The sequence below is a fragment of the Panthera uncia genome (genome assembly GCF_023721935.1).
Source record: "Panthera uncia isolate 11264 chromosome D3 unlocalized genomic scaffold, Puncia_PCG_1.0 HiC_scaffold_8, whole genome shotgun sequence".
In the NCBI taxonomy this organism is placed as follows: Eukaryota; Metazoa; Chordata; class Mammalia; order Carnivora; family Felidae; genus Panthera; species Panthera uncia.
The window spans coordinates 69,263,973-69,281,719 of NW_026057586.1; the positions used below are offsets into that span (position 1 = coordinate 69,263,973).

Below are 17,747 nucleotides of genomic sequence, written 5' to 3' on the forward strand. Positions count from 1 at the left end.
AGAGAGAGGGAGACACAGAATCGGAAACAGGCTCCAGGCTCTGAGCCATCAGCCCAGAGCCTGACGCGGGGCTCGAACTCACGGACCGCGATATCGTGACCTGGCTGAAGTCGGACGCTTAACCGACTGCGCCACCCAGGCGCCCCTGCACTTTCAAGAATTGTGTGTGTGTGTGTGTGTGTGTGTGTGTGTGTGTGTGTGTGTGTTTCTTTTGTTTAGTCTAGAATCTTAGCTTAAACCCTTTAGATTTAAATCCTATGATTGAAGTACTTGGTGTACAGAGCTATAGATTCTTGCAGGAGTGTACATTTCTTCTGAGTTAAAATATTCAGGAAACAGAATATTGTGTTTAGAACCAGGAGATACTACATTTCAAATATGACCATTTGGTAAGTGAATTATTTTGTTTGTAGGCTATCATGTTTCTAGCCTTTTTACATGAAAATACCTACCTGGAGATGCCCAACCTTGACAGTAACGGAGATTGTAAATTAACAGTTAGTTTTCTGTATGTGGTTGCTTGATAGGGACAAGACTTATGCTTTTGCTTTTTCTGATACTACACTGTTGGTGATCCAAGTCTAGAATTCCAGCGTAAGATTGCCAATATTAAAAACATGGGAATATGGAGGTAACAACTATGGGTCTAATATTACAGATAAGATTTTAATTAGCTGTATTAGTTGCCACTTAATTTTCACTGCTATCTTTGAAGTAGGCAGGGCAGGCCATATTGTTACTCACACTTTACAAGTGAATAAATTGTTTCACTGCTGTCAGGACTTGTCTGAAGTTGCACTGCTAGTGAATAGCTGAGTTAGAACCCAGATCTTCTGACATCAAGTTGTATATTATTTGCACTATTGTGGTTTAGTGTGGTGAATGGTGAATAAGAGCCCAGGCGTGGGTTTAAATTGTGGCTCCACCACTAGTACCTCCCTGTGATAGGCAAATTCCTTAACTTTTCTGTGCCTCAGGTTTCTCAGCTTTCAAATGGGAATAATGGTGCTTAACTCTTAGTGCTTTTATGAGGATTCAGCAAGTGCTTCTAATAGTAGCTAGCCTGTAGTAAGCACTCCATATGTGCCAGTTGCAGTTGGTGCTGTTATTCTTACAGTGATAACAGTAACACTGCCTCTTTCCACAGGGATCAGTGTTAGAGTTGAGAGAAGGTGAATGCAAGATACTCCAAGATGGGGGCCCCGGGTGGCTCAGTCATACATCTGACTTTTGATTTTGGCTCAGGTCATGATCTCATGGTTTGCGGAATCAAACACCATGTTGGGCAGCGTGGAGCCTGCTTGGAATTCTCTTTCTCCCTCTCTCTGCACATCCCCCCCATAATTAAAAAAAAAAAAAAAAAAAAGGGATATTCAAAGATGATAGATTTAGTATCCAGAAGAATAAGTAGCGAGGGTAATTGATTTTGGCATAAAAATGGGGGGTGTTGGTATGTGTTTGTGTATGCTTACACACGTCTTTTAAACATGGAAACAATTGGACATTGGACATAAGTACAAATAGAGTAAGCAGTTAGAGCTTTAGGACAGGGCTGAGGAGGATGACTAGAGCTGGAGGTAAATTTTTTAATCACCGTCACAGATGATGTATGGGAAACTTACTTTGCACCAAGGTTTAAACAACATCAAGTTGTTGTCCTCTTTTATATATGGTTCTCAGAGCTTTGTTACATAAGCAATAAGAAGCTTACCATACATATTCTGTTTTTAGTAGTTACACAGAGAATAATACAGAAACTCGGCATGTATCCTTAAGGGAGTGCATCTCCTTAAAATAATAGATTACCGAGTATTTCTTGAGCTCTTTTACTATAACTCTTAAGGGCTAGGGAATTCTGAAGTGTAAGTTAGAGGATTATGCCTTTTGGTGCTTGGGTCCTTGTATGTAGATGAGGTACTTGATAATAAGATAATGTACTTTCAAGCATTCTAATTTTTTTTTAATGTTTATTTTTGAGAGAGAGAGAAAGAGCATGAGCGGGAGAGGAATAGAGAGAGAGGGAGACACAGAATCTGAAGCACGCTCCCGGCTCTGAGCTGTCAGCACAGAGCCCAATGCGAGGCTTGAACCCACAAACTGAGATCATGACCTGAGCCACCCAGGTGCCCCTCTTTCAAGCATTCTAAATTAAATATAAGTTGTTCGAATTTACTTGTTGGAAGGGGATATCTTTGCTTTACTGTAATAATGCTATAAAGAATTACATATTTTATATATTCTTAGAGTTTTTGAATTTGCAGTTATTGTATACTTAGATCTTTTCTCCCGTGGATATTAAAGCAACTTTTCTGGGTTTTTATGGGTGCATATTTTAAATTTATACACTAAAATTCTGTGTAAGCATATCTTATTTATTTTTTAAAAATGTTGTTTATTTTGAGAGCGAGAGAGCATGCATGCGTGAGTTGGGGAGGGGCAGAGAGAGTGGGAGAAAGAATCTTTAGCAGGCTCCATGTTGTCAGTGCAGAACCCGACATGGGGCTCAATCCCACAAACTCGTTAGATCATGACCTGAGCTGAAATTAAGAATTGAACGCTCAACTGACTGAGCCACCCAGGCACCTCTGCATAAGCATATTTAAAATTATGGTTTCTTTCTTTACTTTTTTTTTTTTTTTTTTTTTTCCAGCGTCATTATGTAACCTTTTACTGACAAACCTGAATCAAGCTCTGAGCATCTGAAGAGTCTAGATTCATCCTGAATATTTGCTTTCAAGTTAGGGTTTAAAGTTTATAGGAAAAACTTTGGTGTCTTCTAAAGAGAACAATACATGAATATTTATCTTACTTTGTATATCCTGAAAATGAAGTGTTATTACTGTCTATTATTTTCTTCAGAGCTAGCTAGGAAACTATTTAGTTGTATTACACGTACCACTCCTCTGTTCCCAACAGTGTTTCACCTTCTTGAAACTAAGAATTACACATTTATTTTTTGTTTTATTAATGGGTTCTTCTAAAAAGGTATAGTGGAGTAGATTTTTTTCCCTTCAGAGATACTTGATGGACCGTCAGAGAATTCTTGGATATTTCAAGCTTTTATTAACCTCAAAATACTTCAGCTCTTTTACCTGATACAGAAAAGATAAGATGAGATTTCTTCCTCGAGGGCATAAAAACTTTTAAGTGTACCTATTTGCATAAAATTTACTTAAAAACATCAGATTTTACAAGAAATTTTTGAACTCTTGCACATAAGAGAATTTTTTTTACTATGATTCTATAAAAACTCCTTTGTATTGGTTATTCATCCCTTCTCTTATTAAAACATGTGAGTGGCTTGTTTGAATATGTCTCTGGGTCCTTTCTTTGATAAACACTTTGAGGAACTCTTTTGAAATAGTGTTTTGGCCACCATATCAACTCTACAAAAATATGGTTTCATGATAAACTCAACAAAAAGCACATTGGCAGCAGTCCAGAAGCTGACTCATTGAGGAGTAATGATAGACACTTTGAAGGGAATGGCCTATCACAGGGTCCTATTTCAAAGCTTCATGCTATGATTACATCAGTGATAGGCAGCCAAGAAATCAAGATGAGAGCTTGCTTGTATCTCCTGGGAATAATAGGAAGGACTGAAGTAGTAGGATGCAAGTAAAACTTTTTCCTAACAATCTTGTAAAACTTGGGGATGGGAAATAAGGTGAAAATTCAGAATGGTAGTGACCTTTGTAGGGCTGCAGTGGCATTTCCTTTTTGAGCCTGGATGAAAATAGCCTTGTAGTGACTAAGGGTTAACTCAAGGAGCTCAATGCCATATCAGTTTTCTAGAGCTCAGGGAATATACTTAGCCCAGTAGTAAGCACAAGTATCATGTTCATGTCAGACACTGTAGGTACTGTTTCCTACTTGAACAGAGCAGAAGAAACCAAAGCAAGACCAGAATCAGTACAGTTTTGAGGAATGGACCCTTTGCCTACTAGCACTGCACTTTTTAGGAGTAAAAATAGTATGAAGGTAGACTTGCTTCCAAACTGTGAAATAAATATTAATTCTGATTGTTTCTGTGGATTAGAATAATTGCAGCTCTATTTCTAAATCCAATTTCATAGTCTTAAGTTTTTCTGGGTGGCAAATTAATCTTCTGTAATCACTAACAAAGATCACTTAATTGTTGACTCTGGAAATAGCGGTATGTCCTTTATGTGTTGTTCAAGGTTGTCTCTCAGATAAGAAAACCCCTTAATAATCTGAAAATATTTTTCAGAGATAAAGCTAAGTGAATATGCCATGGTGATAGATCAACCCATTTTTTATTGTAGTACTGTTTCTCAATATTGTTGTACATGGTAGTTCTTTCCTGTGGAATATTATGAAAGATAGCTTTTAGGAATTTGCTACATTCTTTCAAGCATAATATTTAGGAATGAAAAGTTAGTATTCAGAGTACTGTCATTTCATATTTTTTTCTCCAGAATGTGCCTTTTAAAAGGTAAAAGTGCTCTCTGCTCTTCCTTCCTTCCTTCCTTCCTTCCTTCCCTCCTTCCTTCCTTCCCTCCTTCCCTCCCTCCCTCCCTCCCCCTTTTTTTCTTTCTTTCTTTCTTTCTTTCCTTTCCTTTCCTTTCCTTTCCCTCCCTCCATCCCTCCTTCCTTCCTTCCTATCTGTATACCTAACGTGGGGCTGGAACTCATGACCCTGAGGTCAAGAGTCAAGAGTTGCATGCTCTTCCAGCTAGCCAGCCTGGTGCCCCGAAAGTGCTTTCTTTCAGAAATAGGTTACTTTGTGATACAGAATTTGCGAATATAGATACTTTACCCCTTAGTGATCTGGGCCTGGTTTTATTGCACTGAGAGGAAAAAAAAAAATCTTAGGTTCTCTTACTTTGTGCTTCTTTTCTGCCTTTTTGGAATGGAATACTTTGGCCATTTTGTTTTTGAATTGGCCTTTTATGTGCTAGTCCTGCTTAATTTCTTACATGGTTTAAACTTGCATGTGTAAATTATTTATTAGCTAGCTTTATGACTTGAGAAGTTACCTTACCTCTTTGCACCTTAGTTCCTTCTTTGTAAAATAGGATAATACTTGTAGGGTTGTTTTAAGAGCCCTGTGCGTGCTGGCTATTTCAATTATTATAAATAGGAACCTTAACTTCTCTCCTATACTATTTGCAGCTCCCCTTTTTTTTGTAATTTTTTTCATAGGCATTATGGTTGAATCCAATAGAACTTTGTTTTAAAGTATAATAAACATCACCATGTATTTAATTCTTTATCATAAATAACTATACATTTGCTATTTGTCGAAGAATTGTGTTATTTTATTCCCTCAGGTTAAGATTTGAAAGATAAGAAATTAGTAGAAAGTGAGCCCTTTTCTGTGTTCTTATAGGTACCCAGATACTACTAAATGTAGGTCATTGTTTGAATTGAATTCTGAGTATACATGCAGTTATGCAGAACAAAAACAGTTTGTATGGCACTAGAAGTACTGGAAAGATAAACCTGTAGTTGGTAGCAAACTGTGTCAGTTAAACTGAGTGATGGATCAGCAAAGAATTTGGGGCTGCTGGGTTTTATTTATAACACCATTGTTTAACAATATTGTTTTGAAATGATTAGTCTTGAAACAAAGTAATTTAAAACTTAGATATGCCAGGAAATTTGAGATTCCTTTCCACTTAAAAAATGTCTTTTAAAGAAGGAAGTGTTACTAACAGAGAGATGTAGCTCCCTGAGTGCTGTATGAATCTTGGCTATTGCTGTGGTAATTATGATTGCCAACAATATGGGTCTTGTGTTAGCCTTTAGTTTCAGGTTGGTGTCATCACTAAGTGACTTTTTAAAATGAGATTCCTCTGTTTCTTGATAAACTCTCATATGTAAGTGCATCAAATCGAACATTTCCTTTTTTCCCCTGTCATAGGATTTTTCTGTGATTTCAGGTCATTGGTTCAGTTCCAGGGGTTAGATTTCCTTACTTTTTACATTTTTGCGTTACATTTGGAGGGTTATTGCTAATTCTTAGATTGTGTCCTTAAACTAGATTTTTTGAATGTTAGGGACTCCTGCGACACTTTATTATATATACTAGCAAAAGGAGTAGGGTTTTTGAGATCTTGTATTTAATTCGAGTCAGAATAATTTACAGATAGTAGCAGGTCCTTTTAATTTATTCAGCAAGATATCTTACTCCTTATTTTCTGACGTCTTAAAGGTTGAAAACGTATAGCAGGCCTGGCCAATTTCTTTTATCTATCCCTCTTGAGTACTGATTGGCATTTGACCCAAAGGGCCAGTAGGCATACTTGACTGGTATTGATAAACAGATGACAGGAGCAAGCTGTCAGTTTTTCTTTCAGTCTGGTGAAGCTGATGATAGCAGGAGGCAGGAGGTCTGTCTACAGTGGGAGAGAATGAGGCCAAAGAAGTTAAAGGAGTATGAGGTAAAGAGGTGGATCTGGTGGCTCTGAGCCTTTAAGGATCCTACTGCCTGAAGTTCATTCTTGACGTTTCAATATCCTGTGAACCAGTCAGTTCTGATTTTAAGTTAGCTTGGGTTTCTTTCACTTACAATTGAGAGTTCTAATATATCTAATATTAGTCTAAGACTGTTTCTGTAGTGACCTTCTAAGTATTTGAAGGTAGTTTGGACTTTAATCTCAGGGTAAACGTTCAATATGCATAGGTAAACTCAGCCCATAGTGGAATGAAAATAAGTCTCTTGCCATTTTTAGTGGGGTCTTTGCTTAGAGGGAAATGTGTTTATGATGAATATAGAATGGATCCGTATTCTTTGCCAACCATTTATACCTATACAGTGTAGAAGTTTCCTTTAAAGAAATTATCACCTTAATAAATAGAAGAGCAAAGACATCTCAGATTGTAATCATTTCACTGATTAGGCATAAATATCCTCTTTATTGTTTTCTCACAAAGCAGCTATGAGTAAGGTTGATGTGATTAATGAGGTATCAAGAGAAGCTTTTTTGTCTTTTTAATAAGCTGTTGGCATTATGTTGTCTTCCAAAATTTGGCTCTTTTATTTTGTGACTATATTACTTGTGTTTAACATGTTAGGTGAGAATAAAAGGTGAGTACTCAAAACTTTGTTTCAGAATTATTGTTTTGGAAGCCTTTGATTACTAGAGTTAATGTGCAGGAGCTGCAGTGAACATGCAGAACTTTAAAATATTCCAGTCCCCAAATAAACTTGATCATTGGCAAGAGTGTGGTAAGCCAAGTATTTGAGATGTCTGTGCTGCACTATCCAACTTTTAGTTTAATCTGTTTTAGCTGGCTTGCCCTATGTAACTTGAAACTTCCTTTAAGGCTTCACTGTGGGTTAAATGCAGTTCATGGAGTGCCGACAGAAGGGTCTTAGTTATATAGATCTCTTTGTCATCCCTAAAGCATACCTTCTGAGTTTAGATTTCAGTATAATGGTCTGTATTCCCAAACATGGTTCCACTAGTTATGATGGTACTTACTCCAAGACTTAGGAAAAGTATTTGCTTTAGTCAGAGCACGTGTGTATGGTTATTACTTTTTTTGCTGCCAAATGGGGAAAAAATTAGCTTTATTGAAGCATAATTTGCACAAAGTAAACTTCACTGATCTTTAACTCATATAATTTGGGTTTTGCTAAATGTAAAAAGTCATATAACCACCTCTATTTCTGTCACCTCAAAAAGGGCACCCCTTGTGCCATTAATGGTCACTCCCCTTTCCTGTCTCTGGCAGTTACTGATCACTTTCTGTATCTATAATTTTGCCTAGAATGTTTTATAAATAGAATCCTATAGTATGCACTATTTTGTGTCTGCCCTAGTTCACTTAGCATAATGCTTTGAGATTCATCCCTGTTGTTAAAAGTAGTAGGTTGTATTTAATTGTTAAATAATATTCCTTTGGATATTCCACAGTTTATTTCCTAGTTGATGGGATATTTGGGTTTCTCGTTTTTGGCTGTTATGAATAAAATTCCTGTAAATATGTACATACAGGTTTTTGTATAGGCATGTATTTTCATTTCTCTAGGTTAAATACCTAGGAGTAGAAATTGCAGGATTGTATAGTAAACCTATGCTTATAACTTTATAAGAAAACTGCCAAACTGGGGCACCTAGATGGCTTAGTCGGTTAAGCATGCAATTCTTGATTTCAGCTCAAGTCTTGAGATTGAGCCCTGTATCAGGTTCCCTGCTGGGTGTGGAGCCTGCTTAAGATTCTCTCTCTCCCTCTCCCCCTCCCCTGCTCATGCTTGCTGTCAAAAAACAAACAAAAACCAACCACCAACCCCCCCCCCCCAAAAACCAAAAAAACGCTGCCAAATATTTTTCCAAAGTTGCTGTACTGCTTCCCACCAGTAGAGTATGAGAATTCCAGGAGATCAGCGTCCTTGTTAACACTTGGTATTGTCAGTCTTTATTAATTTTAACCATTCTTGTGGGTCTCTAGTGATATATTATTGTATTATTTTGTAATTTCCACATGATCGTCTTTTTTATGTGCCTATTTGCCATTCACTTATTTTCTTCGTTGAAGTGTCCTTTGAAATCTTTTGCCCATTTAAGAAAATAAAGTGGCTTTTTGTTTACTGTTATATATTCTGGCTATGAGTCCTTGTTCACAGGTTTTATAAATCACGTGTTCTTGTAGTTTGTGGTTTGCCTTTTCATTTTTTCTTAACAGTATCTTTCAAAGATCGAGGAACTTTTATGAAGTCTAAGTTACTGGTTTACTTTTTCCTTGATACCTAACACCCTTTGTATCTATCTAAGGAAACTTCTCTAAACAAAAGGTCACTAATATTAAATTTTCTTCAGGAATTTTTATGGTTTTATGTTCTACATTTAGGTCTGTGAAACACTTCAAGGTAAAGTCTGTTTAATGAATGAAGTAAGGGTTGAGGTTCTTTTTGTATATGGGTATCTAAATTTTCTCTAATGTGTTAGCTGCATCCCACAAATTGACATATTATGTAATTCCATTTAGTTTGAAATATTTTCCAATTTCATTTTGGCTATGGATCATCAACAAAATTTTTTTTTAATGTTTGTTTAATTTTGAGCGAGAGGGAGAGTGCCGGAGGAGCAGAGAGAGAGAGGGAGACACAGAATCTGAAGTAGACTCCAGGCTCTGTGCTGTCAGCACAGAACGCGAACTCACTTGCTCGTGAACTCGTTTGCTTGCGAACGCACTCACACTGAACCGCAAGATCATGACCTGAGATGAAGTTGGACACTTAACTGACTTAGCCACCCAGGTGCCCCTGGCTATGGATTATTTACAAATGCATTTAACAAATATTTAGGGTTTTACATATTGTTACTGATTTCTAACTTAATACCATTGTGGTCAGAGAACAGATACAAGATTTCAGTCTTTTGAATTTGAAATTTGTTTTATGGTGAGGCATATCAGGGTGAATATTCTTTGTGTCCTGGGAAAGAAAGTGTATCCTGCTGTAGATATTAATTATTGGTTGATAGTATCATTAGAGTCTTTTATATATTTACATATTTTTTGTCTGCTTCTATTACTGAAAGAGGAGTGCTGAAATCTTAAACTACATTTGGGGATTCAGTTCTCTCAGTTTTTACTTGCTATATTTTGAAGTTCTGTTTTTAGGTGCATACATATTTTAGGGTTGTTAGGTCTTCTCAGTAAATTTACCCTTCTATCATAAATGACTCGTTCCGCTTTATCTTGGTAATATTTGCTATCTCTAAGATGACTTTGGCATAAATATAGCTCTTGTAACTTTTTTATGACTAGTATTTGCATGTTGTATCTCTTTCCGTCCTTTTACTTTCAGTCTGTGTCTTTATATTTACAGCATGTTTCTTATAGTTAACATATAATTAGATATTGATTTTTAAATTTAGTTTGACTATCTCTTCCTTTTATTGTTTTTTTTTAGTTTTTAAAAATTAAAAAATATTTTAATGTTCTTCAGAGAGAGAGCGCTAGCAGGGGAGGGGCAGAGAGAGAGGGAGACAGAATGTGAAGCAGGCTCTAGGCTCTGAGCTGTAGGTTCTGAGCTGTCAGCACAGAGCCTAATGTGGGGCTCCAACTCAAGAACTGTGAGATCATGACCTGAGCTGAAGTCGGATGGTTAACTGACTGAGCCATCTAGGCGCCTGAGTATCTCTGTCTTTTAATTAACGTCTTTACAAAGATCCATTGACATTTAATGTAAATATTGATATGGTTAGGATTAAGTCTGCCGTCTTGCTATTTGTTTTCTATTGTGGGGATCTACTTGGACCTTCAGAATTGATAGAAGACTATTTATTAATAAGTATAGTTGATAACACAGTATTATGTTAGTTTTTTTTTTTAATTTTTTTTATTTTTTAATATATGAAATTTACTGTCAATGTTCTGTTAGTTTCAAGTATAATCTACAACTTTATTTTATGTCATATTTTAAAGTTTGAGAAAGAGTGTGCATGCACGTGAGCGAGAGAGTTGCAAAGAGAGAGGGGGGAGAGAGAATCACAGACAGGCATAGAACCTGACGCAGGGCTCGAACTCACAAGCTATGAGATCATGCCTGAGCCGAAACCAAAAGTCAGATGTTTAACTGATAGAGCTGCCCAGGTGTCCTAAGATTATTTTAAACTGAAGGTATTTGATATTTAGCAGATGCAGAAAGAAGCTCTTTTGGAGCTTCTCTTAACTCTCTAAAAGCAAAATCTTTTGGGAATGAGGCTTCCGTGAATGCCCTTCCCAGGGAATATTTATGGCCATAAAGAAAAAAAAAAAAAGGATAAGACTTCTCTCATCCCTGCAAAAACAGACATTATCACAGACTTCTTTATCTTCTGTTTATTTCCCTAGAAACCCATTTGTTCTTATACAGAAGCCTTTTCAATTCCTCCCTCTACTATTGCATTAAGTATATAAGGCCTTTTCTTTAGCTGTTTAGAGAGTCACCATTTTTGTGTGTTCATATACATATGAATAAATTTTCTCCTCCTTTGCCTCCATTTTCAGTTTAACTTGGAGGTCTTCAATATTGAACCTGGGAGAGCAGAGGAAAAGATTTTTCTCCCTGACAGTATTCATCTCCTTTATTCTTTTTTTTTTTTTTTTCTTTTTTAAGTTTATTTATTTATTTTGAGAGAGAATCCTGAGGAGGCTCCACACTGCCAGCACAGAGCCTACTGTGGGGCTCAAACTGATGAACTGTGAGATCATGACCTGAATCAAAACAGTCGGATGCTTAACCAACTGAGCTATCCAGGTGACCCACTTCTGTTCTTTTCTTTAAATTAAAAAAAAAATTTTTTTAAAAAGTAATCTGTGTAACCAAAATGGGTCTTGAACCATGATCCTGAGATCAAGAGTTGCATGCTTCACCAACTGAGCCAGCCAGGCACCTTGCACTGTCTCATCTATTGTTAATTTTTTCTTTTCTTGACATTTTTTGGATTAAGTATTTTGTGATATTTACTTTATCTTCTGCACTAGCATATTGACTGTACTTATTTATTCCCCTAGCTGCTGTAGGATTTATAGTAAGCACTTTTAACTTAGCAAATACCTTCAAATAATATTATACTATTTGATATGTAATAAAAGAGTCTTATGGCAGTATATCTCCATTTTCTCCTCCTCTTGGTCTTTATGCTATTGTCATACTTTTTTTAAATTGAAAAAATTTTTTTAATGTTCATTTATTTTTGAGACAGAGACAGAGCATGAGCGGGGGAGGGGCAGAGAGAGAGGGAGACACAGAATCCCAGGCAGGCTCCAGGCTCCAGGCTCCGAGCCATCAGCACAGAGCCCGATGTGGGGCTCAAACTCATCAACTGCAAGATAATGACCTGAGCCGAAGGCGGACGAAGGCGGACGCTCAACCGACTGAGCCACCCAGGCGCCCCTGTCATACATTTTTTACTAGGTGTGTTATAAAACCCATAATTCATTGTTATGTTTGCTTTAAAAAAAATCATCTTTTATTTTTATTCAAAAATTTTTATTTATTTATTTATTTTGAGAGAGACAGAGACATTGTGACTAGGGGAGGGGCAGAGAGAGAAAATCCCAAGCAGGCTCCTCACTGTCAATGAGGACGGGGCTCAATACAGGGCTCGATACGGGGCTCAAACTCACAAAACTGTAAGATCATGACCTGAGCTGAAACCAGGAGTCGGATGCTTACTGAGCCACCCAGGCACCCCTAAAAAATCAATTTTTAAAGAGGAAAAGATATTTTATATTTATCCAAATTCTTCAAGCCTTGTTTTTATTTAGACCTGTGTTAGGGTAAGCCAAAAGAGGAAGGAGTCTTTGTCCTAGGGCGAGTTGAGCTCTGCTAATGTCTTCTCAGCTGATTGCTCTTTAGTGTTCAGTAAGGTGTCTCTCCTGTGGTCTGTCAGAATCAGAGGTCTGTGAACTCCAGTGGTAGTTATGTTTAATAGTACCTAAGAACCATTAGGTAATGAGCAACTACTTATTTGCCCACTCATGTACAGCTTAGTTTAGTAAAGACACAAGAATGCCGTAGAGGTTATAGCTGCCTTGGCCTTTTGAAACTTATGTTTGAGTTTCTGTTGCGTTTTCTGCTCAGCTTGGATTCCCCCTTTTTGGACAGGGTATGAAAAGTGCTTTGGGGCAAAAAGTTTAGGTAGTCATAGATCTCAGATGATTTGTCTCCCTTCTGTCAAGGGTCACAGTTCTGAGCCAAGAACTGTTTTATACATTATGTCCAGTTGGTTATGGTGGGAGGGCTAGTCCCAAACCAGTTACTCCATCGTGGCTAGACTGATCTTTTAGAAATGCAAGATTCTGTATGATAAAAGCTATTATACAGGGGTGCCTGGCTGGGTCAGTCTGTAGAGCATGCAACTCTTGATCTTGGGGTTGTGAGTTTAAGCCCCAAGTTGGTGTAGATTACTCAAAAAAAAAAAAAAAAAAAAAACAACAACAACAAAAAAACAACCAAAAAACAAAAAACCCAAAACAAAAACTATTACAGCCTTTGACCACATTAATATATTGCATTTTGCAGGCAACCTTTTGCAGCAGCTGTCTTGGCTTAGCCAATATCCATGTTCTAATTATTCATTACAAGATTTTATGTAAATTAAGAAATGTTTAGTCTTTATAATAGGATTGTAAATAGTACCCTGATCTACTACTTTACCATTTGCTTCCTAATGCCTACAATTGCTAGCTGGAACTGTCTCACTGGCCACTGTAACTACAGTAGTTTGAGCTTTAAGATACAAAGTCACTAATTAATTATGGATTCTGCTCTTGTTCTATAATATCCTAACACTTTCAGTGAAGGATTTTGTATTGGCTTCTAGGAGCTGGTATTCATTAGAATATGGGAATAATTAAGAGGATTAGCCTCTTAAAAACCCACTTTAACATTAGAAAAGGGAAGGTGATTTTAAGTGACTATTTTTTCATATGAAGGAGGCATTAAAATTTTTGTGTGTATTGCTTAAAGGAAAAATTGTATGGCTAACGGTATCCTTTGTAGTTGGGTTATTGTTTAAGATTACAGACTTTAGTTTTGTTTTCTTAGTAATATTTTTTTCCCCACTCCTCATCACTAAAGGAAAATGACCCTTTATGAGATTTAAAAATTTGTACTGTATTGGGATTTGTGTTAAAAGTTGCAACACATACTAGTAGACTTTATAATCATAATGTGTAATTTCTGTGTAACTTTCACCAAAATTGGGGCAGCTGGCTGCCTCAGTTGGAAGATCGTGGAGTTCTTTTTTTATTCATTTTTTTTTTTCATTTTAGAGAGTGCAAGCAGGGGAGGAGGGGCAGAGGAAGAGAAAGAGAGAATCCTAAGGGGTCTCCATGTTTTGACATGGGGCTCAATCCCACCACCCTGGGATCACGACCTGAGCAGAAAATTGAGTCAGATGCTCAACTGACTGAGCCACTCAGGTATCTGAGCATGTAACTTGATCTCACGGTCATGAGTTTGAGCCCTATGTTGGGTGTACAGATTACTTAAAAAAACAGTTTTCACCAAAAGTGGACCATCTTTGTTTACTAGAATCTTTATTTCACTGGAACAAGTCTTTGTGCCAAATTTGGCACCATTTAAATAAGAATAGTGCTAGCATCTAATTAAAAACATTTTTTTTAATGTTTTTTTATTTTTGAGAGAGAGAGAGGGAGGGAGGGAGAGGGAGAGACAGAGCATGAGCAGGGGAGGGGCAGAGAGAGAAGGAGACACAGAATCTGAAGCAGGTTCCAGGCTCTGAGTTGCCCAGTGCAGGACTCAAACTCATGAACTGTGAGATCATGACCTGAGCCAAAGTCAGATGCTCAACTGACTGAGCCACCCAGGCACCCCTAATTTTGTTTTGAGAGAGAGAGAGAGGCAGAGGGGCAGAGAGAAAGGGAGACACAGAATCTGAATCAGGCTCCAGGCTGAGCTGTCAGCACAGAGCCCAATGTGGGGCTTGGACTCACAGACTGCAGGATCATGACTTGAGCTGAAGTCACACACTTAACTGACTGAGCCACCCAGGCGTCGCAAGAATAGTGCTAGCATGTAAATATTGGCAAAAGGTGTTTAGTACTTTTCCTGCATTAAAAATTTTTTTTAAATGTTTATTTTTGAGAGCAAGAGAGAGGGAGCCAGAACATGAATGAGAGAGGGCAGAGAGAGGGAGACATGGAATCCGAAGCAGGCTCCAGGCTTGAGCTGTCAGCACAGCCTAACGTAGGGCTTGAACTCACAGACTTGAGCTGAAGTCATGACCTGAGCTGAAGTCCGATGCCCAACTGAGTGAACCACCCAAGCGCCCCCCCCCAATTTTTTTTAAGTTTATTTATTTTGATAGAGCACATGAATGGGGGAGGGGCAGAGAAAGAATCGTAAGCAGGCTTTGCACTGCCAGCGCAGAGTCCAGTGTGGGGCTTGAACCCACAAACCGTGAGATCATGACCTGAGCTGAAGTCAAGAGCCGGTTGGTTGCTTACCTGATGGAGCCACCCAGTTGCCCCTCCCCTTATTTTATTTTCATCATTACTACTAGGTAACTTAGATAGAAGGTTATAAAAATATTGTGCATTTATTTAGTACCTGTTGTTTGCTTTCATTTTATAGCTTTTTTGTGTCCATGATACAGAATTTTAAAAGTTATTTTATTTTTTAATATGTATATTTTAAATTCTATCAGGAAAGGACATTTTAATATATATATATATATATATATATATATATATATATATATATATATATATAATATATTATAGATATTATAGAGAGTGTGTGCCAGGGAGAGGGGCAAAGGGAGAGAGAATAGAATCCTAAGCAGGCTCCATGCTCAGCACAGAGCTCCACATGAGGCTCCATCCCATGACCCTGGGATTGTGACTTGAGCTGAAATCAAGAGTTGGGTAGGCAACCAACTGAGCCACCCAGGTGCTTCATCCATGATGTGTGTGTGTAAGTAAGATCTTTGTGTAGCTTGAAGATCTTATGAGTAAACAGTATTTGCTAATCATTAAATGAGATTTGAATAGCTAGTAAGGGATCACTTTACATAAGGAAGTTGCCTGTCTTGAAATTGTAAAATACTTTTCTAAAATCTTCAAATATCTTATGTTGCTAATGCAGAGAGTTTAAGTATTTAATTTAGAAAAGGTTAGTAACTGCTCGTGTTATCCGGCATGAGATGAACCTGGAAGGGAAGTGTTGAGCATTATCTGTACTTGTGCTGTTTACAACGTTAAGAGATATATATAGTTCTTACACTAGTCTACCAGTGTGTGCCAGAATAAGGATTTATTTTATACATATATTGAGAAATAAGTCCATGATGTTAATTGAGCATCTCTATTTTATTTATTTATTTATTTATTTATTTATTTATTTAAATGTTTATTTTTGAGACACAGAGAGACAGAGCATGAACGGGGGAGGGTCAGAGAGAGGGAGACACAGAATCTGAAACAGGCTTCAGACTCTGAGCTGTCAGCACAGAGCCCGACGCGGGGCTCGAACTCACGGACCGCGAGATCATGACCTGAGCTGACGTTGGCCGCTCAACCGACTGAGCCACCCAGGCACCCCAATTGAGCATCTCTAAATTGGTTGTATAATTTAAAATAACTTCCAGTATTCTAATTAATTTTGAACTTCAAAATTTTCATTTTGGTAACAGGCAAGAGGTCTCTGAGACATTTCCTGTGCCTTGAAACCTTGTCCTCTTTTATAGTTTTACCTGCTTCCTTTACATGATTTGGCTTAGATGTATTAATACAATATTTACCAAGTGCCACCTATGTACTAGACACTGTTATGCCCTAGGCATTGTGGATGCAGTAGTGAGCAAGATTATGTGGACTCTGACTTCAGTTTATGGCCTACACAAGAAAAGGAATAGGCATAGGAGCCTACGGAATTACTCATGTATAAGTTGGCTTTCTTGAATCAAGTGGGTAAGAAATATGCTGAATAGTTATGATAGTCTTCTGCTTCTTTTTTGGTACACTGGGGGTTTTACCAGAATCTCTATGAAAATTCTCAATCAGCTATTAGTTAAATTAAAAAAGAAAATCAACTGTTAATTTAGAGGGAGCATACCTGGGCACCTGGGTGACTCAGGCACTTAAGCATCAGACTCTTGATTTCAGCTCAGGTCATGATCTCACAGTTCCTGAGATGGAACCCCACATCAGGTGCTATGCTGACAGCACAGAACCTGTTCGAGATTCTTTCTCTCACTTTGTCTCTGTGCCCTCTCTCAAAATAAACATTTAACAAAAATAAAGGGAGCATATGTCACTTGTTAAGAGTAAAGGGAATTAAGAACAAAATACTGCTGGTTGTGGATTCTGTTTTTTTAAATTCAAGTTTATTTATTTTGAGAGAGGGAGTTACAAGGGGGGAAGGGACAGAGAGAGAATCCCAAGCAGGCTCCACACTGTGAGTGCAGAGCCAGACACTCTGACAGCTTGATCTCACCATCAGTGAGCCAGTGAACCCTGAGCCTATATCAGGAGTCAGAGGGCTTAGCCAGCCGCCTGAGCCACGTAGGCGCCCCCTGGTTGTGGATACTAAAAGGTAGAGGTACACAATATTGTTTGCCTTTAAGAGTACAGAGAAAGTATTGTCTGTATGTTCAGTTGAATTATTTCTTTCCTCCCCATAAGAGACCTTTTAGTATCAGGCTAAAATCTAAAATTATAGCTCTCAATGTCATATCATATGACTACATTGTTTTGCTAGTAGTCACTGGGTCATTAATTGTTTCCTCATTTTATATGTCCTGTTTTTTTGTGTTTTTTTTTGTTTTCTTTTTTCCTGGGGGAGGAAAAACGTTTTCTCTAGGCCTCACTTCTTCTTTTTTTTTTTTTTCCTTTTTTTAAAAGTAGGCTTCCATACCCAACGTGGGGCTCAAATTCAACAATCCCAAGATCAAGAGTTGCATTTTATACAGACTGAGCCATCCAGGCTCCCCAGGCCCCACGTCTTACTAGTTCTTTTGTAGGTTGGATTTTTATTTAATACCAAAAGTATACATATTTAAAAGTAAGTGGCATTCTGGAATGCCTGGCTGGCTCAGTCAGTAGAGCATGAGAGGCTAGATCCTCAGAGTCCTGAGTTCCAGCCTCACTTTGGGTGTGGTCTACTTAAAAAAAAGGGCTGGGGGTGCTTGGGTGGCTCAGTTGATTAAATGTCTGACTTGGGCTCAGGTCATGATCTCGGGTTGGTGAGTTTGAGCCCTATATCGAGCTGCTGTCAGCATGGAGCCCACTTAGGATCTTCTGTCTCCTTCTCTCTGTTC

General features: G+C 37.8%; 1 protein-coding gene across 9 annotated transcripts in view; it reads left to right on the forward strand.

The window, feature by feature from the left end:
- MTMR3 (myotubularin related protein 3) overlaps window positions 1–17,747 on the forward strand; it is a 146,637-nt gene that overhangs the window by 20,760 nt on the left and 108,130 nt on the right. Inside the window, exon 1 of one of the 9 annotated variants that reach the window (XM_049619812.1) lies at window positions 10,350–11,215. The exons of the other annotated variants lie outside the window; for them this stretch is intronic. The gene's annotated coding sequence lies outside the window, so the exon portion shown is untranslated. Of the gene's footprint in view, window positions 1–10,349; window positions 11,216–17,747 lie in introns of those variants that run through there. 9 annotated transcript variants of the gene reach the window in all.